We start from the raw sequence: 26,944 nt of genomic DNA, 5'->3' as shown, positions 1-26,944 counted from the left end.
AGATTTGTCTGATCGGGACGATCAGACTTAGGTGGAGGGCAGTGTCACGGATATTAGCATCACTAAGTTATTCTATCACTAAGGCGATGCTAAGGCCATGCCAAGCAGTATTTACGTTAATAATCAAATCAAGTATACACATATATAAGGCAGCCCAGAGAGATGTCACACACAGATGCATTTACTTATACGCCTATGTGCGCGCGAGAGACTGTAAACTACAAACATTCACATCTATAATTCAATCTTTATGTATCTAGATAAACGAATAAATAATTGCGTCTACACATATGTACCATGTACGAATACGAGCAGCGAAGAGTCAATACGCAAACACATGCATATATCTGAGAAGTTTGAGAGCTACTGGACTAGTAGATTCTGGAAGCGCCTAAAAGATGTATAAAATTGTGCAATTTTAGTTATAGCTGAGAAGTTTGAGAGCTCATGGACAATGCTAGTACATTCTGGAAAAATGCGAACGAGGAAGCCAAAGGGTATAAAAGGCAACAGATGAAGAAGCGCTGTAATTCAGTTTGAGTTGAGCAATCAATGAGTTATTGATTAAGCACGCGATCTGGCGGCCAATAGTATAGTTCAATTTGAGTTATCAATCAGTTTGGTTATTAAGCCAGCGAGTAGCAAAGTATAAGTGTCATTGTGAAGTACTTTAATAAAGGCCATTTTTACATTATTCAATATTGGAGTTATTTATTCAACAGTTTAGTGATTCGAACTTAGCAGAGGATTGCAAATAAGAGGATTTGCAAGTAAAATTCGTTATACTATTTTCACGGCTTATTGAATAATAAAGGCAGTTTTCTACATTAAGACGCTTATTGAGCTCAATCTTCCCTACAAAATTCGAATCTATTATTATTTCATTAGTAGCTAATCGAATGCCTAATGAAGTCAAAAGCACAATGCAACTCTGTTGGCAGCGTTCCGCTCCCGTTTCCGCTTCTTAGTTTTTGGGTTGTTCAGTGCTTAAAAATGTCATTTGTCAAAGCAAATGTCATTGTCTGCATGGCGGAACGATACAAGGTGGCCGCATCGAACAGCTGATTATAACCTTTTTTATTTGATTTGATACATCAACTACCGGCGCAGTACGATTTTGACATTTGTCCATCGAATTTACAAGTACATGGATTTTTTTTTTGTTTGTAGGTATGTCATCATGCTCCCACCTTGTATCGTTCCGCCATGATTGTCTGTTCATCCTTCACACTAATCGAGCAGTTACTTCTGTGTGAAAGCAAAAAATTTACGATTTCATTAGCAGGTGAAATGAGATCATTAAGTTTCTGTGTGAAAACAATATTACACTATTATTATTTCATTAGTAGCTAATCGAATGCCTAATAAAGTCAAAAGCACAATGCAACTCTGTTGGCAGCGTTCCGCTTCCGTTTCCGCTTCTTAGTTTTTGGGTTGTTCAGTGCTTAAAAATGTCATTTGTCAAAGCAAATGTCACTGTCTGCATGGCGGAACGATACAAGGTGGCCGCATCGAACAGCTGATTATAACCTTTTTTATTTGATTTGATACATCAACTACCGGCGCAGTACGATTTTGACATTTGTCCATCGAATTTACAAGTACATGGAATTTTTTTTGTTTGTAGGTATGTCACCATGCTCCCACCTTGTATCGTTCCGCCATTATTGTCTGTCATATAGCATTGTCATTTTATTCGCTTGACATTTCATCCTTCATACTAATCGAGCAGTTACTTCTGTGTGAAAGCAAAAAATTACGATTTCATTAGCAGGTGAAATGAGATCATTAAGTGTCTGTGTGAAAACAGTATTACACTTTTACCTTATACAAAATGGCGGTGTGGATGTGCAACTCTGTGAAACTCTCAATTCGCTCTTAAGTTCCACATATACTCTTGTAATATGAGTGAATATGGTGAGTTGAAATGTTCTTTGTATGCACTATATATGTTGAAAATTTTCTTAGGAGTAACTCTATTACGGCTTTACCATTTACTTCGGCAACAATTTATTTCAGAAAAGAAAACGCTATTAGTCAAAACGTATCCAAAACAATAAATATAATATGCAAAAGAGTAATAAATTCTCCAACTCAAATATTTTTAGGTTATGGGTATAGCGAAAACCTAAAACCAATTGGTTGGCTATGGTATGGTTATGACTTTAGCGTTATGGTATGGCACCATTAATTGATTGCATTGATTTCCATTAGGTTGGTTCGATCAGCTGTTTTATGTGGTTATGGTTAAGTCACCATTAACTGGCCCTTAAGTTCGAAATTATTATCTTCGAATAAATTCAGGCTTGTTTTCGTACTATTTCTGGATCATTACGAGAACTTTTTAGGATAATTTCCACACCATTTCAGAAAAAGTGTCGGAACTGTTAGAATCGTTTTCGATCGTATTTCGGGATAATTTATGTATTGTTTTTGGGATAATTTCCGGGCACTTCGGCACTATTTAAGGGAGAATTTAGCGACTATTTTGGGTTTAAAAGTCATATTAGGATCATTTAATATTTTGTTTCTTCATGGACGTAAGCTCTGGGTAAAGGCTTGTAACTCGAGAAATCAACTCACCTTAGTAAATATGTTGAAAGTTGAACGAATGTTTAACGCAATTACCTGAAATAATAATAAAAATATTGGCATTAGAAACATTTTGTTATAAAAACAAAAGGTGCTTACATTGATCAGATTTAGAATAAATTTTTAAACATTTGATTTTTATGAAAAGAAAAAAATTATTGCTGGCTTATTGCGAAGATTCAAGAGTTCATTCAAAAGTGAGCATCCTTTCAACTTTTTTTTCATGCGACTGATGAACTTCTCGTTTTGTTACTCAGTCGAGTAAATAAGCTTTTTCGAATAAATTTTTGAATCAATTTCTCAAGTAACAAAGTAACAAAGATTGTAGTCTGTCATATCTATCACAGGCAAACTCAGTGATGGAGCTTAAATTGGCAGTTGGATTTCTGGGTCAAACTCTTATGGAGACCTCGGCGCATTTGTTTAGCTTTCTGCATTGGAAAACTATGCAAACATTGAAGACCGTAATTTTTATTAAAATACAACAATTTAGATGTGAAAAAAAAGATGTTAAACTTGTAAAAGAAAAAAGTAAGTCAAGCTTCTGTGATCAATTTTTGATTCAACTTCTCACGCAACTGAAAGTGATTCTAAAATGTTTCCAGCTTATAAGCTACAAATTTCATGCTCTTGAGGAAAACTAAGTGAAGAGTTTTTGAAGAAGAGTCCCCAAGGTATCTTTGAGACGTTTCTTTTACTTATGACATTTTCTTTTCTGAAAAAAAAAAAATAAATAAATAAAAAAGTTTGCCTCGGGTTGCTTTCTTAAATTATAACTTTTGAACTAGGGCTCTGCAAAATGACCTGAATTTGTAGGTAATGGTGCGCCTTTTCTCATTCAAAGGGAAATATTTTGTGAAAGGAGCACACAAGCGTACGAGGGAGCAGAGAAGAACCATCAGGATAACATCATTTTTAGAAAAGAAAACGCCATTAGATTAATGAAACCCACTTACTATTGGGTAGTTATAGGACATGCAATTGTATATGCGCAGGCATTATTTTTTTATTAAATGTGTTTGAACTAACTTCCTTGAACATAATTATTAGCGACTTGTAACAGCTCAAACCTAAAACATAAAATTTCCTGGGAGCCAAATGAAAAAACGTGATAGATTCAACAAAAGCAAATACATATAGATACAAATGTATTGAAAGCTTGCGCTTGTAGTAGGTGCGCATGCGCAGAAATATCAATCACCTCAGTGTACTATCAAGCAAGCAATAATGAATATTCAATTTATTTAATTTATTTTTATTGTTTAAAGCAACAAAATTATTTCACATGTTGTGTCTGCTCTATGAGAATAAAAAAATAGTTGTAAATAAGTTTAATTATAAATAGTAGCAATAAAGAAATCTCAAGACATACAGCGTCAGGGTCAACGCTGACAATGAAGCATAAACAAATCGAATAAAATGAACACAAACTTTCATTAGATTAATTGGAGTATAAAAAAAGAGTGAATGGCCAAGCCCGTGGAGCAAAAAACCAGTGCAGCAAAAAAAATAAAAAAAAAAAAATAAAAAATTAAAATGACTTGCACATTCCGGCGCTTGCGTATGCGCTGCTGCTGCAAATTGCCAATTTATGCTTCTTTGTGGTATTCATAAAATGCGCTCCCTAATATTTTTTAGTATAATTTTTTACTTTTTGTTTATTTTGTTTGTTAACAGACTTTTTTAGGCGAATTTTTTTTCCACAGCTCAGATTGCACTTTGCATATCTTCGCTTGATTTAGCCATTTTTACAGTTGCGATAAATTTGTAAAATTGCTCTTTCATAAATTTTTGTCCACATCTTTATTCATATTTCGCTTTCGTTCTTATCATAGTTTTTATCAATCAGTTTACAGTGTACGTGCGCGGCATTAATGCGTAAAAAGTCATACAAAATTTGTAAAAGGCGTTGATGAAAAAAAGAAGTAGAGAAACATTGATGCATTGAAGCAAAATGAAAATCGACTACTTGACCAAAGCGAATCACTACAAAACCGATTTGAGAAAATTGCTAAAAGAAAATTTGTAAACAATTTGTTAGTGTTTACTCACGCCCACTTACGATCATGAAATTGCCATTTAAATATTAGTGGCAAATGTCAAATCCAGTTGCGATTTCCGGTGTTTTGCGCACAGTGGAGAGCATCTGCCTACTTAGTATTTCAACAACTTGTAGTTTTGTATATTTGCTTAATTAAGCCGTCGTTGACATTTAATTTTTCACATCAAATACTTCATAGCGCAATTTTTTTCACTTCTTTTGATATTTGCAAAAAAAAAAAAAAAAAAAAACTGATGACTTTCCACACTAATGGGCAGCTGCAAAATTAGTTTCGTAAGGACAGATGGTGTAGAAAGTAATTTTCTCCACTAAGTCACATAAACGTAATCAAATTTTTGTAAATAAGTTAACATCGGATATGTATATGAAATTGCAATCTTTATTGCTGTTGTATTTTAATACGCATAAATTTTGACAGCAAAGCCGAATGCGTTGTTGTAAATGTATGATGGATGCCCTCTAAGAAATTTACTACTCTTAGTAGTGTTGTTTCTAGGGTACATCTGAAGGCTTCTCCACGAGAAAAATAATGAGCTCCAGAAATACATCTACACATCTAAAAGAGGAATTTCCTTTCAGAATGCCATTGCAAAAATATTTACCTCCATTTTGTATGAAAGGTTAGCGGCGTGGGTAGAGAGGAATTCGCTTTTAAGTGAGTTCCAGGCGGAATTTAGAAAGGGCTACTCTACAATCGACCATATTTGTAGTTTATCTAGCATATTTCAGTATTACATTACAAAGAAGAGAAAACTGTATGCTTTGTTCGTGGACTTTAAGGCCGTTTTTGACTCAATAATACGAAATGCTCTTTTCTACAAATTAAGTAATTTAGGTTTTTGAACGAAAATGCTATAAATAATAAGCAGTCTCTACAAAAATAAAGTTGCAAGGGTGTGGATGGTAGCACTGCCTCAGAATGGTTTCCAACAGAAACGGGTGTTAAACAAGGCTGCCTACTTAGCCCATTACTGTTTCATCTTTTCCTGGACGATGTGGTGAATCATTTGCCAAAGGCTATTACGTTTGGGGCATCCATATAAAGATACTTATGTATGCCGATAATGTAGTTATCTTAGCAGAGACCCCAAAACAATTACAGAACATGATCAACAGACTAGAGGAGTACTGTAGTGACTGGGGGCTTACAATAAATACGAATAAGACAAAAGTACTTATATTCAGGGGCTAAAAAGGTAGATACTGTAGAGATGAAAAGTTGCATTTGTTTGGACAAGAGTTCGAGAAGGTTAAGGATTATAAGTATCTAGGAGTAGTTATAACGTACAATGCATCGTACCATAAACATTTGTCAAGTAAGCTTAAATCAGCAAAATGTGCTATAAACAGCACCTGAAGATCATTTTTGTCCAAAAAATACATTCCTCATAGTCATAAGTACAGACTATTTGAAACAGCTGTACGAACAGTATTTGGCTATGCATCAGAAGTGTGGGGAATTGAATATTACGAAGAAGTAGAAAAGTTGCTCAGGTACTTTATTAAAAGGCTGTTCAGATTACCGCGTAACACCCCGAACTATATGATTCATCTCAAAACCGGACTCCCAGAATTGTATATTGACTTCCTGAAAACACATTTCAATTATATTTGCAGGGTTATGGAAATGGGTAATAATCGTCTTCCAAAGCTAATCGTAATGCACTTGCTAGAAACTAGGTCTCAATGTTTCCAAAAGTGGGATGCGCTTGCCAGTGAGTACGGTGAACCAATTCTAATAAATGATAACACTTTGCGGAGACTTTGGCACCGCAATATATTAGCTAAAATAGATGCAGTGAAAAGGGAACATTTTCTGTTAAAAGCTGAAGCTAGCGAAGTAAGACGACTTACCCCGTCCTCGAACATAATCTTGGCGAGCTTAATTATTTTAGAGATGAATTTAGCATATATGCGATCAGCAATTTGTTTAGCGTAAGAGGAGAACTATTGGATCATCTCGAGCATCCAGATAATCGCTGTCCAATTTGCAACATAGGAGACGAAGAAATCGTTGTACACTTTCTGGGTAGTTTTCCCATACTTATGGAATTTAGAATATTATTTAAAAAAAAAAGTTTATTAACACACCAAGAGATTAATGAATACCTAAATAGTAAAGTCTGGATCACATTGAATCAGTACGTTAAATCAGCGTTAAAATATAGGAAGCAAATTTCAGAAGAGGAATATGTACAGAAAAACTTACTACAAGTACTTATAAACTGACGGCACTATGCCAAAGTTTAGTTATAAAAATTTTATATTGTAATCAACTTTGTAAAAAAAAAAGATTCTGTTTAATAAAACAAATTACTACTACTACTTACTACTACTACATCTAAAAGTCGTTTTATTCAGCCTGGCTGTTTTCACAATTCTCATTTATCAGAAATGGGAAACGTCGTAATTTGCCGAGAGAAAGAACGGGTTCTGACATGCTGTATCCCTATCCCGGCTGAGCAGAGTCAGATGTTGCTGAAGCTCTTACTCAGACTATTTTACACTGCTTGAACGCTCTAATGCAGAAGGTGCTGCAGAAGTATGCATAAACACTTTCTGCATCACTTAGATACGCTCTATTTACTTGTATATCTGCACTCAACAACATATTGAGAGTACCGTTAATATTACGAAAGAATCCGGAAATTATACCCAAAGAGTTCTGTAATGATTGAAACTATTGTTAAAATATTTCGGAAACAATCAAGAAATAGTCCTGCTAATGGTTTCTGAATGGTTCCGAAATGATGCCTAAGCAGTCGTCCGAAACCATCCCATACTCAGCTACATGCGAAGCCCACACAATTTTAACAAACTTATATGAATATCTGGGTTACCCCAAATCATGACATATTATCAAGGACCATTTCTTTTAGGCCATCACAGGTATTCCACCGTAGTCTCAATATGGCAACAGTTGGTAAACCCCAGTTAAATTCCTTTGTCATCCGGTCGTAATGATCCAGAGCCAGATAAACAATTTAGCACGTAAATGCAGCAACATTGATTTGAGCCAGATAAATCCAGATAGATGTCCGGTTCATTTTGTAAGCCAGATAATTGGTATAGTGTCTTGCCTTTAGTTTGGACATGAAGCTTTTACTTAGCCGATTTTTTTGAAAATAGATGTCGCTGAGAGGCCATAAGCCTTATAGTAAAATAAAACACAACAGCAACATTTGGCCACCACAACACAGATGTACAAAAATATCAAAAACTCTGCTGCTGTAGTCTCTCAATGATCTTGCGATAGAACAGCGTGTTGGGTATCTTTTACTTGTGACCAGTTCTTTTTCCTACAGGACTGAGTCAACCGAGTTATCAGAGGCGATGATGTCTAAGGAATATGTCCACTAAGAGTCAGATATTGTATGACACCATAACACTTTGCGTAGTAGACTCTCAAATTCGTAAGTTTTGGTTCACACATAATTTTCCATATATATGTTGTCTGTAAAAAAGCGATTATTCGGCCATGAATTCGGGATGAGTCGCACATGAATAAGCCAATTTGGGTTGAAGTGATACCTTTTGTTTGAGCATGTCCTATGGAGCGATCGAGTTTACCTGATTATGTCTGAATGTGTAGTGTCGGACAGCTCCTCTTTATACTCCTACGGGTACCGCCCGACAGATTCTTTTTCTAGTCTCCTATATACCTTGCGGCCATTGTTCGACAGGTTCTTTAAACCTCTACGGTACTCTAAAAACAGCACAATCCCAACGGTACACAAAATGATTGGAGGGGATCAATTATACCCCAATGTACAAAAAATAGATCAATCGCAGGCCGCAAATAGCATAAAAATGCTTAACTTTCTGCTGATGTCATCATAGAACTGTGTAAAGGTTTTCCTATAGGGTTGGAAGTTTGTAAGGTCAAAAGTTTGACGGCTTTAATGTATCGACATATGTAATCGCAAGTGTAGGCACAAAAGCGTCTCTACATATAGCTATTGTACGTGCTTGCGGCTTTTTTGATCAGATGCAATTTTTCTCAATACAATTTATTGCAGCGATATTTATCATTATCCATATTGTATAACATATGTAAGTACATACATATAGAGATACATATGTATGTATGTAGTTTTGGGTATATGTTAAATTTGCACATATGACCATTTTTGGTTTGCCATTTATTGCAATTGCCATACTACGAACATTACAATAATAAAATTACCATAGAAAAATTTTGCAAACTAACAACGTACTATATATAGTATTAAATCAGTCACAATATTCACTCTTCTTTGCGCATATACAAATGTACAATAAATACTTATTTTATAAGCGCGGCTGTCCCCAGTGGCGCCAGTGGTATTAAAGCTGCTTGATTTCAAACATATATACATATATATGAATGTCTTATGTATATCACCTATATGAATAAATACCACACACGTGCTATTTACAATACCAGCTTATATGTATCTACTAGGTTTGCATGTGCTTGCAACAACTAATCGCATTTGCAACTTGAATGCATTTGCTTGGGGGAGGCCCCTCTAACAGCGATTACCTTGATATCGGCTTCGTCACCAATGCGCTTCCACATCTAACTACAACAAAAATCATTGAGTTGACTTGAGAATTCAAGGAAACGCCATTATTGCCACCCCTCACATAAATCGTAAAGGCGCCAAGCTTTGACATGGCCTGGCTGCTACTTGGCTCAAACTAAGCTAAATTGTAAGCTTGCTACAGATTTGCTGATCTAGCATGGTTAACATGCACCGCAAGTATGAAGTAGAGGTGGAAAGCTATCGATAGCACGGACTATCGATATACGCCGATAGTATCGAAGGGCACTATCGATATATCGATACTATCGAGAAATTTTCGTAGCGGCATAGAATCTCTTATGGAGCACACCTGAGTGCTACAAAAGTAAAGATATTTGGGAATCGATGCTGTTATTTTTGTAGTTTTCGTCGACTAACACAAGAATTCTAATTTTCAAAACAATTCCAAAGTTTTGAGTTACCTGTAAAAATAGGATTTTATATTCAAAAAGATTGAGAACAAGCAATGCGGCGGTTGCAAGAAAGAAAAACTTGAAAAAAATGGTGTATAGTTGTGTGGACACCAATGTAATATGAAATTCAAGTCATTGCAGATGTGTAAAGATTTTGGAGGAGTTTGGAAAGTTAAGGTTCCTGTTCTAGTCGACGATACCTTCAGAGAAAGCAGTATCATCTTTCCACAACCGAAAAATAAGCATTCACCCCTCCGAAACCGGAGGATATATTCTGCCTCGGCCGCGCTTATAAAAAATTACACTTGCCGGTCCAACCCCTTTTTGGGTTTCAAATTAAATACGTGCAAACCCTTTCTATACACCACTTTTCTTTCTATGTACAACAACCACATGAAAACTGTTAAATTCAACTATAAAAATGTCTCCACACAGAGCTAACATCTTGGTGTCTAGATTGTTACTAAATTTATTTGGACGTGTATTAGCACACTTTTGCTAACGAAACCAGTCCAGCCTTTGAGGCAGATGCTTCTTTTCCGCCATCATGTTTCTCTTTTGAGGTCGAGTACAAAGCGCAATGCTGGAGATGATCCCATAAATTGCTTGTGTTGCCGGTTGATTTGAACTCCTTTTTGCAATGGCAACAAATCGCCGTAGCTTTATTTTTATTCGATATGGAAAAATGATTTCAAATAGCAGACAAATTTACTTTTTTTGGGGGACACGCTATGCATTTTGTTCAGAATGTCCGAAAGTTGACGATTTATATAAAGAATCGTGAACTTCTTCTATATAATATTAAATTTATAAGAGTATAACAATGCAAAAACTCGTTCCGATTTATACGCATGTTTTACACGCTTCTATCGCTTCTAAAATTTCCGCTCATTTGAAAAACTCAAAATAAGTGCTACCAACATACCAGCATAACATGAGTTACCTGTGCGTTTTTATATTATATTGTGACGAATATTAGTGACACTAAGTGATACTCACATCACTAATCTGATACTAAGTAAATAAAGCCACAACAACAATAAAGCAATCAGTGACTTGTATTTACATAAACGAATCAATCATTTTGTCTACACATATGTACATACGTACACGCAGCGGAGATAAAACGCACAAACACATGCATATATCTTATCTGAGATGCTCACAAAAGTATGCAATAATTTGTGCAAGTATCACTCACATATACACGCGCATATGAGAAGCTATACACGTGCATATGTAGTTATAATTTTATAGCTGGTAACTAAGAAAATTCTGGAATCGCCTAGAAGCATGGAACGAGGAAATCGAAGAGTATAAAAGAGCGCAATCTGAGCAATTAGCAATGAGTTGGATTTAAGCACGCTATCTGTCGAGAAGGCGGCCACCGAGGTGTGATGGTAGCGTGCCCCGCCTACCACACCGGATGCCCTGGGTTCAAACCCCGGGCAAAGCAATGTCAAAATTTTTAGAAATAAGGTTTTTCAATTAGAAGAAAATTTTTCTAAGCGGGGTCGCCACTCGGCAGTGTTTGACAAGCGCTCCGGGTGTATTTCTGTCATGAAAAGCTCTCAGTGAAAACTCATCTGCCTCGCAGTTGCCGTTCGGAGTCGGCATAAAATCATGTAGGTCCCATCCGGCCAATTTGTAGGGAAAATACATTTATTTTATTTTTTTATTTTTCTGTCGAGAAGTAGTGTTATTGTAAAGACTTGAATAAAGGCCATTTTGCAATATTGAATAGTGGAGTTATTTATTCAACAATTTAGTGATTAGTAGAGGGTTGGAAATAAGCGGAATTGCACTAAATTCGTTACAATATATTAACTTACAATTCCTCTACTACAATACTTTAAACGATAGTCATAAAACATCGATAGTACCATCGATAGGTAAAAACCATCGATATATCGATACTATCGTCGATAGTTGTCAACCTCAAGTATGAGGTACGTTTACTTGCATCCATAAATATGTATTTGTTTACTTCTAATAACTTAAATAAGAATACTCCTTCCAATGTAGTTAACTTAAATACAATCAAATAATCCAAAGTTAACTAAATTATAAAAATCAAAAAGTGGCGGCGAAGTGAATGAGATCAATTCGTAATGGCCACTCCCAAATTAATAGAAATGATATTAAAAATAATGTATTTATTATAAAAGTTTTCCTATTTGGTGGGAAAATTGCATGCAAATCAGCTCAAGTGATTTAAAATAATAATAAATACTGAACAATAGCGGCTAAAAAATGGGTTAGGCAAACTACTAAACAAATTGCATCTGATGTTAAGATATTTCTTCAATAACAATTTAGAAATGAACAATTTGATTGATTGCTATGGATCACAACAATTACCACCAACAATTTTTTTTTTAAAGCTGAAGAGGTATATGCAAAGGTAGAGGTGGAGGTAAAAGTAGAAGTAGAGGTGGTATGGGTATAGGTGGAGATAGAGGCAGAGGTAGATTCAAAGGTGAAGGCAGAGTTAGAGGCAGCTTTTCATTTGCCTAATCACTGCCGCGGAGAGATCCTGCTTAGAAAAAGTGTTTATATTTGAAAAACCTTTTTTCTAAATTTTTGATGTTACTTTGGCCGGGACTTGAACACAGAACCTTCGGCGTGGTAGACGGAGCGCGTTTCCACCATACCAAGGCGGCTGCCACAAATAGGATACTAGTTTGCCTTTAAAACATATGGTACAGCCAATTTGAAATATAGGTTTATAGTTTCTCCAAAATTGGGAAGTCAAAGTTATGCTCTTACATAAGAGGGTAATATCGAAGTCCCACCCGTCACATCCTAGAAAATGGTAATTTATTGTGTAAATTGCGCCTAAAGTTTTATATTTCTTTTGCTTGGTACAAACGAATATTCACATTTAAGTGATACAATTTCAAACCTTTTTCAATTACTAGTTAAAGAGAAATTACTTATATTTTGAGTCAAAGTGGAGTCAAAATGTCCCACCCGTCACTTTGGAATACCCCAAATGCTTTTAACACTGCGAACTAGATGCAGATAATGACAGCACTACCAAACTTTGGCATAACTGCTGACCTGCGCAGACTAATTAGTACCTATTTTAGCGACAAGGTAATACTCTCGCATGAGGGACTAAGAAAGCACAACATTACCAGTGGAGTCCCTCAGGGATCTGTTTTTGGGCAAAAGCTATGGAGTGCAATATGGGGGTGTGCTACATATCTACCGTCCCGGAGACATGCAAATTATCGGCTATTCAGATGATATTGTCATCGTAGCAATGGACAATAAACTGGATATGCCCCAAGTATTATGTTACGACGCCGTAGGGAGAATATATGAATGACTATCGAATATGAGGCTATAGATAGATACCGAAAACATAAAAGTGGTTTTAGAGAGCTTAAAGCGGATTGTGGAGGATATAGTCTTAACCATCGGAGATTATCAGATAAATTCAAAGCCTTACTTGGAATGCTTAGGAGTAAACATTGACGCAAAACAAACTTTTAAGGAGCACTTCATAGCGGTGGGAGAGAAAGGTTCTAAAGCTCGTGGAGCTCTTATGCGAATAATACCCAACATTGGGGGCCCAATCAGGTATGGTCAAATATAACCAGTTCAATTATATTATATATTATGCAGCACCAATGTGGCAGATATAAACTAAGCCCCCCAAATAGGTATATAGCAGTCTACCGACTTACTGCTATACGAATAACAAGTGCTTATTGGATGGTAGCCGACAACGTGATCTCTATTTCTTCTCAGAAAAGCCCAGTAGATCTGCTGTGAAGTAAAATGGCCGTTCTGTTTGGAATTGGAAACGTGCGACCATCTAAAGATGCCAAGAAAAGGCCAAAGACACGAACAACGGTGAAGTAGCAATAACGTTGGGAGGAATTTATCAAGGAAGCACGGCGAGCTAACGCACACATATATTAAGTGGGAAATGCGGTAGCGTAATCTAAAGGAGGATCGTGTCTGTTCACACTACCGCACCCAGCTCTAAAACACATTGGGCCACTTGAGGGCAATGTGCTGCCACAATGTCCTATACAAAAGGTACAGATAGAGACGAATAATAGAAAACAGCATTAATTGGTGGACAAGTGCATGCCTTCAAATTAGAATTTAAGTTTGATCTACCCAATCCACAAGAATGGCTGTTGGTTATGTTTAGCATGTTGTGCCAAAGACTGGGCAAGAACGGCTTGGAAAATGGACTACCTTCCCGGTTCTCATGATATGCCAATATCTGAAGAAGGCATATGATAAGACACTGAAAATACACAGTTCCTTTATCGACTTCAAAATAGCTTTTGAAAGCGGGAAAAGGAGTTGCTTTCATACTGCTTTATATTAACTTTAGCCAACCGAAAGCAAACAAGGCTCAACAAGGCAATCCTCGATCATGTTATTTCCTTAACTTGAAGTTGATCTGATGTATGGTTTGAAATCATTGACGTCGTCGAGAGAAGATAGTTTGGCTCTTGGATGGAAAAAGGTTGAATTGAGAATTGTTTGAGCTTTACGCAGACACGAGCAGAGTGCAACGAACAAAAGTTCAGAAGCTTCGTTGGTTATGTTATGTTAAGAGAGTGGAAGAAGACGTGCCACCACAAAAAGGATACCTGTCGGCATGCGTCATTGGAAGTAGAGAAAGAGGGAATCTTCATTGAGTTGGTAGGGTCAGGTGGGGGAAGACGTGATCTCCCTTGGTGTTACAAAACAATATTCGTGCCAATGCTAAATTATTTTTTTCTTCAAATCAGCTCATTTTTGCGAAAGAAAAACAAAATGCTCGTATGTCTCTTTGTTACTTATTTTCCTGATGATTGCTAGATCTACAAAAAGAAACCACAAAAGTGACAAATTACAAACTAGGCCAACAGACGTTTAACCTTGTTGGTTGAAATTTGAAACAAAATGCATGCAAAAAAGTCAAAATCATAAAAGATACATGAAATCGGTAATTACCTTCATACATGCTTTGTACATATGTCAGTGTACCTTCAAACAATTTAATAATTGCAAAGCAATGGCTTAAGTACTAAATTTTGAATAAGGATTTCTGCAGAACTGGAAAAACAAAACATATCGATGTATAAAGAAACACAGTTTAATTAATGATATACACAAGTGAGACAAAAACGATGAATAATCATTATTTGCTTTTATATATATGAGAGTAAGAGGGTTGGCAGACGGCAACCGCGATCACAATTATTGGCGCACTAAATACGATTAAATATGAAACAGAAATTAACCGAAATATGCTAAGATAAGTAAAAAAAGAAATCCCAATCCGCATAAATCTTGCTATTTAGAAATCGAGTTAGCCCTCTATTAGCTCTCAAGTTTAATCAGAATTTTTACGTTGATTTGCATTAATGTGCAGTCTGTCTAGACCTTAAATCATTTATGCAATTAAAGGAACTAGCACAAACACATGGAAGCCAGTGAGAAGAGCAGGTTTTTTTACAAACTTACTTACATTCAAGTATTTCAAATGTAGGTATATTTATACATACAAACCTACCAGCTGTTTGAACTTGTGAAAACCAACAAATAACAAAGAGCCATTGCAGAAACAGGCTATAGAAATACCACATTAAAGTATCTTAAAAAATGTACTCGCTTGGAGCAGGAGCTATCATTAATTATCACAAAAAGGCTGGTTGTCGAAAAGAAGTGACAATGAAAATTGTCAAATGCTGCTTATTTGCGATTTGTTTTTTTTTTTAACTTAACTACTTACGGGTGATTAGAAGATAATTCAGCGGATTTGATGAATGATATGATAAGTAAAATAAATGAAATATTGTTAAAGGCTACAAAAAATGGCAGCGAAGTTTTAGGTATTTGCATTGGGGTGCGACTTATTTGAGGACTTTGCTCTAGAGCACTCAAAAAATATTCACTGGTCGTAAACAAATTGCATTGTAGTTATATAAATTTTACTAAACATTTTTTTGCAACGTTGATGAAAAATAATTGTTTCGGGATATATTAAAAGCGCTTTCGATAGGCTTTTTATGTTGATAACGAATCCATAGGTGTCAAGTTTCCGGCAGCTACATATCAAGTCTTAACAGCAACTTTAATGTATATATAATTTTATAGAAGACTGTTTGTTTGTTTAATGGTGTGTTCAATTTGTACTTATTATTTAAGAATTCGTGAGCTTAACACAGGCTTATAATAATTGAATATTCAATTATTATGTTTTTCTAAGATAATCTGTTTTCAAAACGGTTTTCAAGGTATCCTATGATTGCATGGGGGAAATTTAAAAAAACAAAGAAATGTGGATTATCTTAACCCTCTTGTATAGTAACTTAATGTCAATTTGTTTCCTTGAAATTATGTCACTTAAAACTACTGGAAGAAAAAACTGAAACAAGCACCCGAATTACGGGTCAATTCATACCCATTGCAAGTTGTTGTTGAATCAATTTCACACAAATTGTTGATTCTGATTTGACCGTTTCAACAGTCAAATCAACAAAAAAAAAATTAGTAATGCATAACCCATAGCTCTGCTAACTTAACATTTATTAATGTCATCCCAAAAATATCAATGAAAACTGTTAAAATAAAAGATTTCCGTTAACATTAGAATAACAGTGAGGCTGTTGATATGACAGAGATTTCTGTGGCACCATGATCATAAGAACAAATAATTAGACGTAAGTTTCTCTTTAAAATAAGTTCTTTTGCATTATTTGAATGATCAATGAAATCAGTTCTTTTAACAGAAAAATCAGTTACATTTATTTAAAATCTGTTCTTTTTACAGAATACTGTTTACTTGAGATCAAAAATGTCTCTTATTTTGAAACGAAGTAATATGCTCTCTTGACAAAAAAACTCTGTGGAATTAACAATAACGCGCTCATTTTGCCGAATGTCTGTTAATTCAAGAACACGATTTACTAATTTAACCAGCGTTACTTCTTTCGGTTTATGTTGTGATAGAAGCTGAATAAAAAGTTTGGAGTTAGTTTTCTGCCCGGCCACTGTAGAGGCAAGGACTATTATTTGCTGGCGGTTGCATCGAGTAACTTTTCGATAAAAATTATTCGATGTTCCAGATCATAGCGACATTCATGGTAACTGTACGAACAGGATGATACCAATAGGGAACTTCTCCTGAAAACGAGGGTCTCGTATTAGCTAAGAAAATGCTTGCCTATCGACACCTCTTTCCGCGTATCAAAGTAGTGGACAAAATAAGCCTTGGCTTGAAAAAAACTTGCCTTAAGAAGAGTTCACTGTACTCCTAAATCCAACGCGGTTAATAGCAGTTGCTATCGAAATGTGTATCTACGGTAAGTCACGCCATTCTTATTCAAGCACCTGTTTCCTTTCTTAGTTTTAATCGTTTGCATTCCCCTTTTCTTCCAGCTTGTATATATTTTTTGTTTAACCACATATTACTTTGCATTCTCACCACAAAAGGAAACCAAAATTACTTGCACCTTTCAAAATTTTGCTTTCTTTTGCACACAATTTTCGGCGCAACCTTATTTTTTAACTTTTTTTGTGCATGCTATGTTTTTGAAATTAATTATTTCTCCTTGTAAGAGTGTATTTTCGGTTTCATATTTAATTTTTTTCTCTTCTTTTTGCTTTTGTATTTCGCGATTTTATTTTTTTATAAAACTGAACATCTCAAAGAATAAAATATGTTTTTTAATGATTTGGAATTTCGTTTACTGCAATTCTTTTTATTAATTTTAAAGGCAAATGTGTGCTTTTGGATGTATGTGTAAATCAATGGTGCATCTGAGAGCGTAGGAAAACTCTTCGGCGTTCACCTATGTACATGTCGTGTGAGTGCAGCGACAGAGATTCCGTAAAACAATCAGTGCATAACCATAGATGAATGGATTTGCATCTCTTTCTTTCGAGAGGGCGCTGTCAAAATGCAAATTTTTATACTCAGCTGAGCAGAGCTCACAGAGTATATTAACTTTGTTCGCATAACGGTAATCCGTAATGGCATAAAATAATCGAGATAGATATAGACTTCTATATATCGAAATGATCTGGGCGAAAAAAGAAATTTATTTAGCCATGTCCGTCCGTCCGTTCGTCCGTCCGTCCGTTAACACGATAACTTGAGTAAATTTTGAGGTATCTTGATGAAATTTAGAACGTAGGTGCCTGGGAGCTCAATTCAGATCGCTAATTAAAATACACGAAATCGGACTACAAAAACGCCCACTTTTTCGATATCGAAAATTTCGAAAAACCGAAAAAATGCGATAATTCATTACCAAAGACGGAAAAAGCGATGGTAAGTGCGTTGACCTTATGACGCAAAATAGAAAATTTTGGACAATGGGCATGGCACCGCCCACTTTTAAAATAAGGTAATTCAAAAGTTTTGCAAGCTGTAATTTGGCAGCCGTTGAATATATCATGATGAAATTTGGCAGGAACGTTACTCCTATTACTATATGTGTGCTAAATAAAAATTAGCAATATCGGATGACGAACACGCCCACTTTAAAAAAATTTTTTTTTTTAAGTCAAATTTTAACAAGAAATTGAATATCTTTAAAGTATATAAGTAAATTATGTCAACATTCAACAACATACAAAAATAAAATAAAATTTCAAAATACGCGTGGCTCCGCCCTTTTTAAATTAATTCGTCTAGAATACTTTTAATGCCATAAGTGGAACAAAAATTTACTAATCCTTTTGAAATTTGGTAAGGGTATAGCTTCTATGACGACAACTGTTTTCTGTGAAAATGGGCGAAATTGGTTGAAGCCACGCTTAGTTTTTATACACAGTCGACCGTTTGTCCTTCCGCTCGGCCGTTAACACGGCAACTTGAGAGCAAAAATCTATACATCTTTACAAAACTCAGTTCACGTACTTATCTGAATTCACTTTGTATTGGTGTAAAAAATGGCCGAAATCCGACTGTGACCACGCCTACTTTTTCGATATCGAAAGTTACGAAAAATGAAAAAAAAAAATGCCATAATGCTATACCAAGTATGGAAAAAGAGATGTAACATGGTAAATGGATTGGTTTATTGCCGCAAAATATAACTTTAGAAAAAACTTTGTAAAATGGGTGTGAAACCTACCATATTAAGTAGAAGAAAATGAAAAAGTTCTGCAGGGCGAAATCAAAAGCCCTTGGAATCTTGGCAGGAATACTGTTGGTGGTATGACACATATAAATAAATTAGCGGTAATCGACAGATGATGTTCTGGGTCACCCTGGTCCACATTTTGGGCGATATCTCGAAAACGCCTTCACATATACAACTAAGAGCCACTCCCTTTTAAAACCCTCATTAATACCTTTAATCTGATACCTATATCGTACAAACACATTCTAGAGTCACCTCTGATCCACCCTTATGGCGATATCTCGAAAAGGCGTCCACCTATAGAACTAAGGCCCACTACCTTTTAAAATACTCATTAACACCTTTCATTTGATACCCGTATCGTACAAACACATTCTAGATTCACCTCTTGTCCACCTTTATGGCGATATCTCGAAAAGGCGTCCACCTATAGAACTTAGAAAAAACTTTGTAAAATGGGTGTGAAACCTACCATATTAAGTAGAAGAAAATGAAAAAGTTCTGCAAGGCGAAATCAAAAGCCCTTGGAATCTTGGCAGGAATACTGTTCGTGACATGACACATATAAATAAATTAGCGGTACCGACAGATGATGTTCTGGGTCACCCTGGTCCACATTTTGGGCGATATCTCGAAAACGCCTTCACATATACAACTAAGAGCCACTCCCTTTTAAAACCCTCATTAATACCTTTAATTTGATAGCCAAATCGTAAAAACACATTCTAGAGTCACCTCTGGTACACCTTTATGGCGATATCTTGAAAAGGCGTCCACCTATAGAACTATGGCCCACTCCCTTTTAAAATATTCTTTAATACCTTCCATTTGAAGCCCATGTCATGCAAACACATTCCAGGGTTACCCTAGGTTCATTTTGCTAAATGGGGATTTTCCCTTATTTTGTCTCCAAAGCTCTCAGCTGAGTATATAATGTTCGGTTACACCCGAACTTAGCCTTCCTTACTTGTTGATAATGATGCCACTCCAAACAAAAATGAATAGATCTTAATTAGTCAAATAGTGTAACGCATTTAACTCACAGTGAAAACCATATATTCTTTTGAAATTCCAGTAAATCGGACCTATGATATAATAGTTGAGATCATTTAGTGGATAGGTCTTATCCTACATGTCTGACGTTCCAGGCTCTGTGATCAAAATGGACTGGTTGTATCGGGACTTCATATTTACAAAACATGTTTTTAGTGATAACTTTCGAATGGGAAATAATATTTACCCTCCGCCTTCGAACTAATAACACTAAAACAAGTATTTTTATCCTTTTTCCCATAATTTTTGAACGCTATTCTACAGTTATAGGTCAGACTAAAGTTTACCGAAATTTTTGGACGGTTTTTCGTTTTAGCTGGCACATTTTTTTGTTCTGGCACCCGCTTCAGCTGGCGTGAGGGATTTAGCTGTGATTGTTGCCGGCACAAATTTGAGATAAATCTCTCGTGAAAGCGGGAAAAATGAGAGAGTTTCGTATCAAGTCATCTTTGGCATAAGCTTTGGCTTGTACGCGTTCGCCAAATATACGACTTGTCAAAATGTTGGCCGATGAAAATTAATTTAAATTTTTTCCAATTTTTATTCAATTTTTAACGTCCTACAGGTGTACGAATCACCATAAAAATACACGTGTGCGATATTCAAGTTTATGTTGGGACGAGATATATTTGAAGGGCCTTAGACATCGAAATCTATGATTTCGTCCTCAAAAGATGAATTATTATTTTTGCTACACTCATAAATATTTTTTGTGTTGCTTTATTTTAAGAAATCGTTGTTTATTTCAAGGTAATGCCAACATTTATTCAGCCCTTTAAGACCACTTCTTATTGTCAGAAGCGAATTCAACATAACTAAACTCATTTTGTTTCTGTGTTTGCTTTTAATCGAACTCATGTTTGAAAACTTTCTTGGAACTTCAGCATTACTTAGTGGCAGCACAAAATCGGCATTTTATTGGAATTATACCGTTTAACATCAAACCGAAAACTTACTGTTGAAGTCAAATTTTTCCAATTTTGGAGGTAGATATTTTTCCACTGGATTTTTTAATCTCGTTATTTCATTTTTTTTTTTTTTAATTTGTGAAATATGAGAACCTTTGAGGTTTTAGAATTCCCAATGTGTTTTCAACCGAAAAGAAATCTATTTTGCTAAGCGTTTCTATATTGTGCGGCAAACTTTGCCTTAATTGCTCTATTAATTTAATTGTGAAGTCGCGACATATATTACGTATCTTTCTTTCAAATGAATTCGCCTATAAATTTATCTTCTTATACTCAGCGTGCTTTGCACACAGAGTATATTAATTTCGATTGGTTAACGGTTGGTTGTACAGGTATAAAGGAATCGAGATAGATATCTAATATCCATATATAAAAATCATCAATATCGAAAACAAATTTTATAGAGCCATGTCCGTCCGTCCGTCCGTCTGCCCGTTAACACGATAACTTGAGTAAATATTGAGATATCTTCACGAAATTTGGTACGCGAGCTTATCTGGACCCAGAATAGATTGGTATTGAAAATGAGGGAAATCGGATGATAACCACGCCCACTTTTTATATATATAACATTTTGGAAAACACAAAAAACCTGGTCATTTAGTAAATAATACACCTAGAATGTTGAAATTTGACATGCGGACTGATATTGAGACTCTTGATAAAAATTTGAAAAAAAAATTTCAAACTGGGCGTGGCACCGCCCACTTGTGATAAAATCAATTTTACAAATATTATTAATCATAAATCAAAAATCGTTAAACCTATCGTAACAAAATTCGGCAGAGAGGTTGCCTTTACTATAAGGAAAGCTTTGAAGAAAAATTAACGAAATCGGTTAAGGACCAAGCCCACTTTTATATAAAAGATTTTTAAAATGGTCGTGGACGAATAAAATAAGCTATATCTTTGCCAAAAAGATCTTTATATCAATGGTTTTTCATTTCCCAAGTGTATTTACAACAATAAATAGGAAAAATTTCAAATTTTAAAAAATGGGCGGTGGTCGGCCCCTTTTATGACTAAGCAATTTTCTATGTTTCGGGAGCCATACCACGAAGAAAAATTAACATATCGTAATGAAATTGTGTACATATATTTTCCTTATAGCAGAAAATATTTCTAAAAAAAATGGCCGGGATCGGTTACAGACCACGGCAAGTTAGATATAAAACAAGTTTAAAAGGGTCGTAGACTAGAATAACAAGCTATAACTTAGCAAAAAATAGTTTTGAATCAATGATATTTCACTTATCAAGTTTTATTGTAAGAGGAAATGGGGAGACATTTTTTTAAACGGGCGGTGCCATGTGCTATGTAGAAAAGTAATTTATCTGAAATGAAATGTACAATTGAAGGTCACGCTGGGTAACCGAACACCCGAACTTAGATGCCTTTACTTGTTTATTCATATTATAGTCTAGGACAATTAGAACCTCCTTACAGACTATTTACAAATGCATCTTAACTAAGAAATATTAAGTAATCAAATTACTTCATTCAATAGCAGTTTAAACCTAAATTTATATAATGAAAAATCAATATCTATTGAATACAGTAAATTAAACTCCCTAATTGCCCTAGCAATTGGAGAATTAGAAGCATAAATCCTTCTAAATCTATATAAATCTAATAAGAAGAAGCACGACGCAAATTGGAAACTATTATATAGGCGGAAAATAAAAATGTTAACTCGGGCAAAAGATATTAACGAAAAAATGACCCGGGTCGCTACGAAAGCGGGGTGGGATCCATGGCATTTTTAGCAGAACACTCTCTGCGTTGGCGGCCCTCGACCGCACTTATAAAAAAAATACCCTGGCCGGTGCACGAAAGGGGGCGAGATCAAAATCAAATCCGTACAAAGCCCCTTTATACGGAAAACGTTTCTCAGTGCACAACAACATTACAACAACCACATGAAAATTGCCAATTTCAACTGCAAAAACCTCCGGACAGAGATACAATTTTTCGCCTTCGGATTATTGTTGTCGAAGTCAATACGCGTTTATTGCCACCTCTCAACCCCTTCGCTAAACTTTTACAATCGGGTTGGAGAAGCTATAAACTGCGCTGGCATCCCCTTGAAAAGGTTCTGCTATACAACCTGTCGAAATAATTGGGTGTTTTAGTCGCCTCTTACGGCAGGTATACCTGCCGTGGGTATATTCTATGCCTCCCTAACCCCCCTTATTCTTTCAACAAAAAAACCACATCAAAACCGGTGTTAGTGCTGGAGCCAAATGGAGTTGAGATTAAAAAGTATATATAAGCTTTCGTTTTACAAATTTGAGCTTAAAAGCGCTTGTAGATTGATTGATTCCAAAAGCTGCCGGGTGTATATTTGATTTATAAACAATGTTCCCCGGTAATGGGGAAATGGACTAAACAAGCGTTTGGTGAATAGAACTATTTCCGTTGACCTCGCGTCTGGACTTGAATGTGTGAAAGTGCAGATAAATGTCTAATTAATAGACTTTATCACATGCATGGATGTGTACCTACCCTCTTATAATCGGGATGGTCAACATTGATTTCAATTTCAAAATGCTATGCAATATCCTGCGCATATATAGATTTCGTCATAGAAATGATTTACTATCTATTTAACTGTTTTCTCCACTAGTAGCAGCATAATATAATCAAATGAGCAATGAAACATGTTGTCAAAAGCGTGACGTCACGCCATGGTTCAACTGTACAATAACAAAATATGTCTGTTCAAATTGTCAAAATCTGTGTATTGGTGTTGGTGCGAATGGTATGGAATGGAAACATAAAACTTAGCAGTTTTTGTATGTGTAAGAAAATGTTGCCAATGTGTTGGTTTCATTTTGAGTTTGCCAGCTCCTTTTGACAATCCCATCATACACAGACTTGTTCCTTTTATTTTTTACTTTTAATAAATTATGTTAATTTCATTAAAAAAAATGCGATTTTTTAAAATAAATTACGTTTACTTCGACGACACTATTCAAGTTTTCTTGTTCTTGTAACTTTTACATATGTATATAATAGTTTGCTGTATTTTTCAAATCTCATTGTAACTGATTATATAGTATAAAGATACCATTTCAAATTTTGATTTTGGATTTATTTCATTTTTTTGGGACTTATTTTATTTGAGAGTTATTTCATTTTTTTTTTTGGACTTGTGGTTTCATTATGAAATAACAAATATTGGAAGTTATTTCATTTCCTTCTTTGGGAGTTATTTCATTTATTAAAGTTGGAAGTTATTTCATTTTTACTGGGACTTATTTCATGGGAGTTATTTCATTTCGGAGTTATTTCATATGGGAGTTATTTCACTGCACCTAATTGAACCATGCGTCACGGTGAAAAAATTTATTTTACAGCTAACTATGATTTGTTTGCTCTCTCATTTTTTAATGTGGTATCTGTTCATTCGTTCATGGCAGCATAATTTTCTTGATTCTGCTACACTGGCCACCAATCTATGCTAAGCACGTACAATTTTAATTACCAACAAGTAAGGAAGGCTAAGTTCGGGTGTAACCGAACATTACATACTCAGTTGAGAGCTATGGAGACAAAATAAGGAAAATCACCATGTAGGAAAATGAACCTAGGGTAACCCTGGAATGTGGTTGTATGACATGTGTATCAAATGGAAGGTATTAAAGAGTATTTTAAGAGAGTGTAGGCCATAGTTCTATGGATGGACGCCATTTAGGGATGTCGCCATAAAGGTGGACCAGTCCTGACTCGAGAATTTGTTTGTACGATATGGGTATCAAATGAAAGCTGTTAATGAGTATTTTGAAAAGGAGTGATCCTTAGTTCCATAGGTGGACGACGTTTCGAGATATCGACATAAAGGTGGACCAGGGGTGTCTCTAGAATATGTTTGTACGATATGGGAATCAAATGAAAGGTGTTACTGAGCATTTTAAGAGGGAGTGGGCATTAGTTCTATAGGTGGACGCCTTTTCGAGATATCGCCATTAGGGTGGGCCAGGGGTGACTCTAGAATGTTTGTACGATATGGGTCTCAAACGAAAAGTGTTCCTGAGCATTTTAAGAGGGAGTGGGCATTAGGTCTATAGGTGGACGCCTTTTCGAAATGTCGCCATTAAGGTGGGCCAGGGGTGACTCTAGAATGTGTTTGTATGATATGGGTATCAAATGAAAGATGGTAATGAGTATTTTAAAAGGGAGTAATCCTTAGTTCTATAGGTGCACGCCTTTCCGAGATATCGCCATAAAGGTGGACCAAGGGTGACTCTAGAATGTTTGTACGATATGGGTATCAAACGAAAGGTGTTACTGAGCATTTTAAGAGGGAGTGGGCATTAGGTCTATAGGTGGACGCCTTTTCGAGATATCGCCATTAGGGTGGGCCAGGGGTGACCCTAGAATGTTTGTACGATATGGGTATCAAACGAAAGGTGTTACTGAACATTTTAAGCGGGAGTGGGCTTTAGGTCTATAGGTGGACGCCTTTTCGAAATGTCGCCATTAGGGTGGGCCAGGGGTGACTCTAGAATGTGTTTGTATGATATGGATATCAAATGAAAGATGGTAATGAGTATTTTAAAAGGGAGTAATCCTTAGTTCTATAGGTGGACGCCTTTCCGAGATATCGCCATAAAGGTGGACCAAGGGTGACTCTAGAATGTTTGTACGATATGGGTATCAAACGAAAGGTATTACTGAGCATTTTAAGAGGGAGTGGGTATTACGTCTATCGCCTTTTCGCGATATCGCCCTTAGGGTGGGCCAGGGGTGACTCTAGAATGTGTTTGTACGATATGGGTATCAAATGAAAGGTGGTAATGAGTATTTTAAAAGGGAGTAATTCTTAGTTCTATAGGTGGACGCCTTTGCGAGATATCGCCATAAAGGTGGACCAAGGGTGACTCTTGAATGTTTGTACGATATGGGTATCAAACGAAAGGTGTTACTGAGCATTTTAAGAGGGAGTGGATATTAGGTCTATAGGTGGACACCTTTTCGAGATATCGCCATTAGGGTGGGCCAGGGTGACTCTAGAATGTGTTTGTACGATATGGGTATCAAATGAAAGGTGGTTATGAGTATATTAAAAGGGAGTAACCCTTAGTTCTATAGGTGGACGCCTTTTCGAGATATCGCCATAAAGGTGGACCAAGGGTGACTCTAGAATGTTTGTACGATATGGGTATCAAACGAAAGGTGTTACTGAGCATTTTAAGAGGAAGTGGGCATTAGGTCTATAAGTGGACGCCTTTTCGAGATATCGCCATTAGGGTGAGCCAGGGGTGACTCTAGAATGTTTGTACGATATGGGTATCAAACGAAAGGTGTTACTGAGCATTTTAAGAGGGAGTGGGCATTAGGTCTATAGGTGGACGCCTTTTCGAGATATCGCCATTAGGGTGGGCCAGGGGTGTCTCTAGAATGTTTGTACGATATGGGTATCAAACGAAAGGTGTTACTGAGCATTTTAAGAGGGAGTAAACATTAGGTCTATAGGTGGACGCCTTTTCGGGATATCGCCATTAGGGTGGGCCAGGGGTGACTCTAGAATGTTTGTACGATATGGGTATCAAACGAAAGGTGTTACTGAGCATTTTAAGAGGGAGTGGGCATTAGGTCTATAGGTGGACGCCTTTTCGAGATATCGCCATTAGGGTGAGCCAGGGGTGACTCTAGAATGTCTTTGTACGATATGGATATCAAATTAAAGTTATTAATGAGGGTTTTAAAAGCGAGTGGCCCTTAGATGTATATGTGAAGGCGTTCTCGCGATATCGACCAAAATGTGGACCAGGTGATCCAGAAAATCATCTGTCGGGTACTGCTAATTTATTTATATATGCAATACCACTAACAGTATCCCTGCCAAGATTCCAAGGGCTGTTGATTTCGCCTTCTAGAACTTTTTCATTTTCTTCTACTTAATATGGTAGGTGTCACACCCATTTTACAAAGTTTTTTCCAAAGTTATATTTTGCGTCAATAAACCAATCCAGTTACCATGTCTCATCCCTTTTTTCGTATTTGGTATAGAATTATGGCATTTTTTTCATTTTTCGTATTTTTCGATATCGATGAAGTGGGCGTGGTTATGGTCGGATTTCTGCCATTTTTTATACCAAGATAAAGTGAGTTCAGATAAGTACGTGCGCTAAGTTTAGTAAAGATATATCGGTTTTTGCTCAAGTTATTGTGT

General features: G+C 36.0%; 1 protein-coding gene across 4 annotated transcripts in view; it reads right to left on the bottom strand.

Annotated features, from left to right (window-relative positions):
- Positions 1–26,944, bottom strand: part of LOC137239190 (serine-rich adhesin for platelets-like) — a 294,241-nt gene that overhangs the window by 245,229 nt on the left and 22,068 nt on the right. For 2 of the 4 annotated variants that reach the window (XM_067764214.1, XM_067764213.1), the window contains exon 2: positions 2,584–2,628. The exons of the other annotated variants lie outside the window; for them this stretch is intronic. The gene's annotated coding sequence lies outside the window, so the exon portion shown is untranslated. The remainder of the gene's footprint in view (positions 1–2,583; positions 2,629–26,944) is intronic. 4 annotated transcript variants of the gene reach the window in all.

Source organism: Eurosta solidaginis, chromosome 2, assembly GCF_040869045.1.
Source record: "Eurosta solidaginis isolate ZX-2024a chromosome 2, ASM4086904v1, whole genome shotgun sequence".
Taxonomy (NCBI): Eukaryota; Metazoa; Arthropoda; class Insecta; order Diptera; family Tephritidae; genus Eurosta; species Eurosta solidaginis.
Note: the sequence above shows the minus strand (reverse complement) of the source record. Positions and strands in the feature narration are given on the sequence as shown.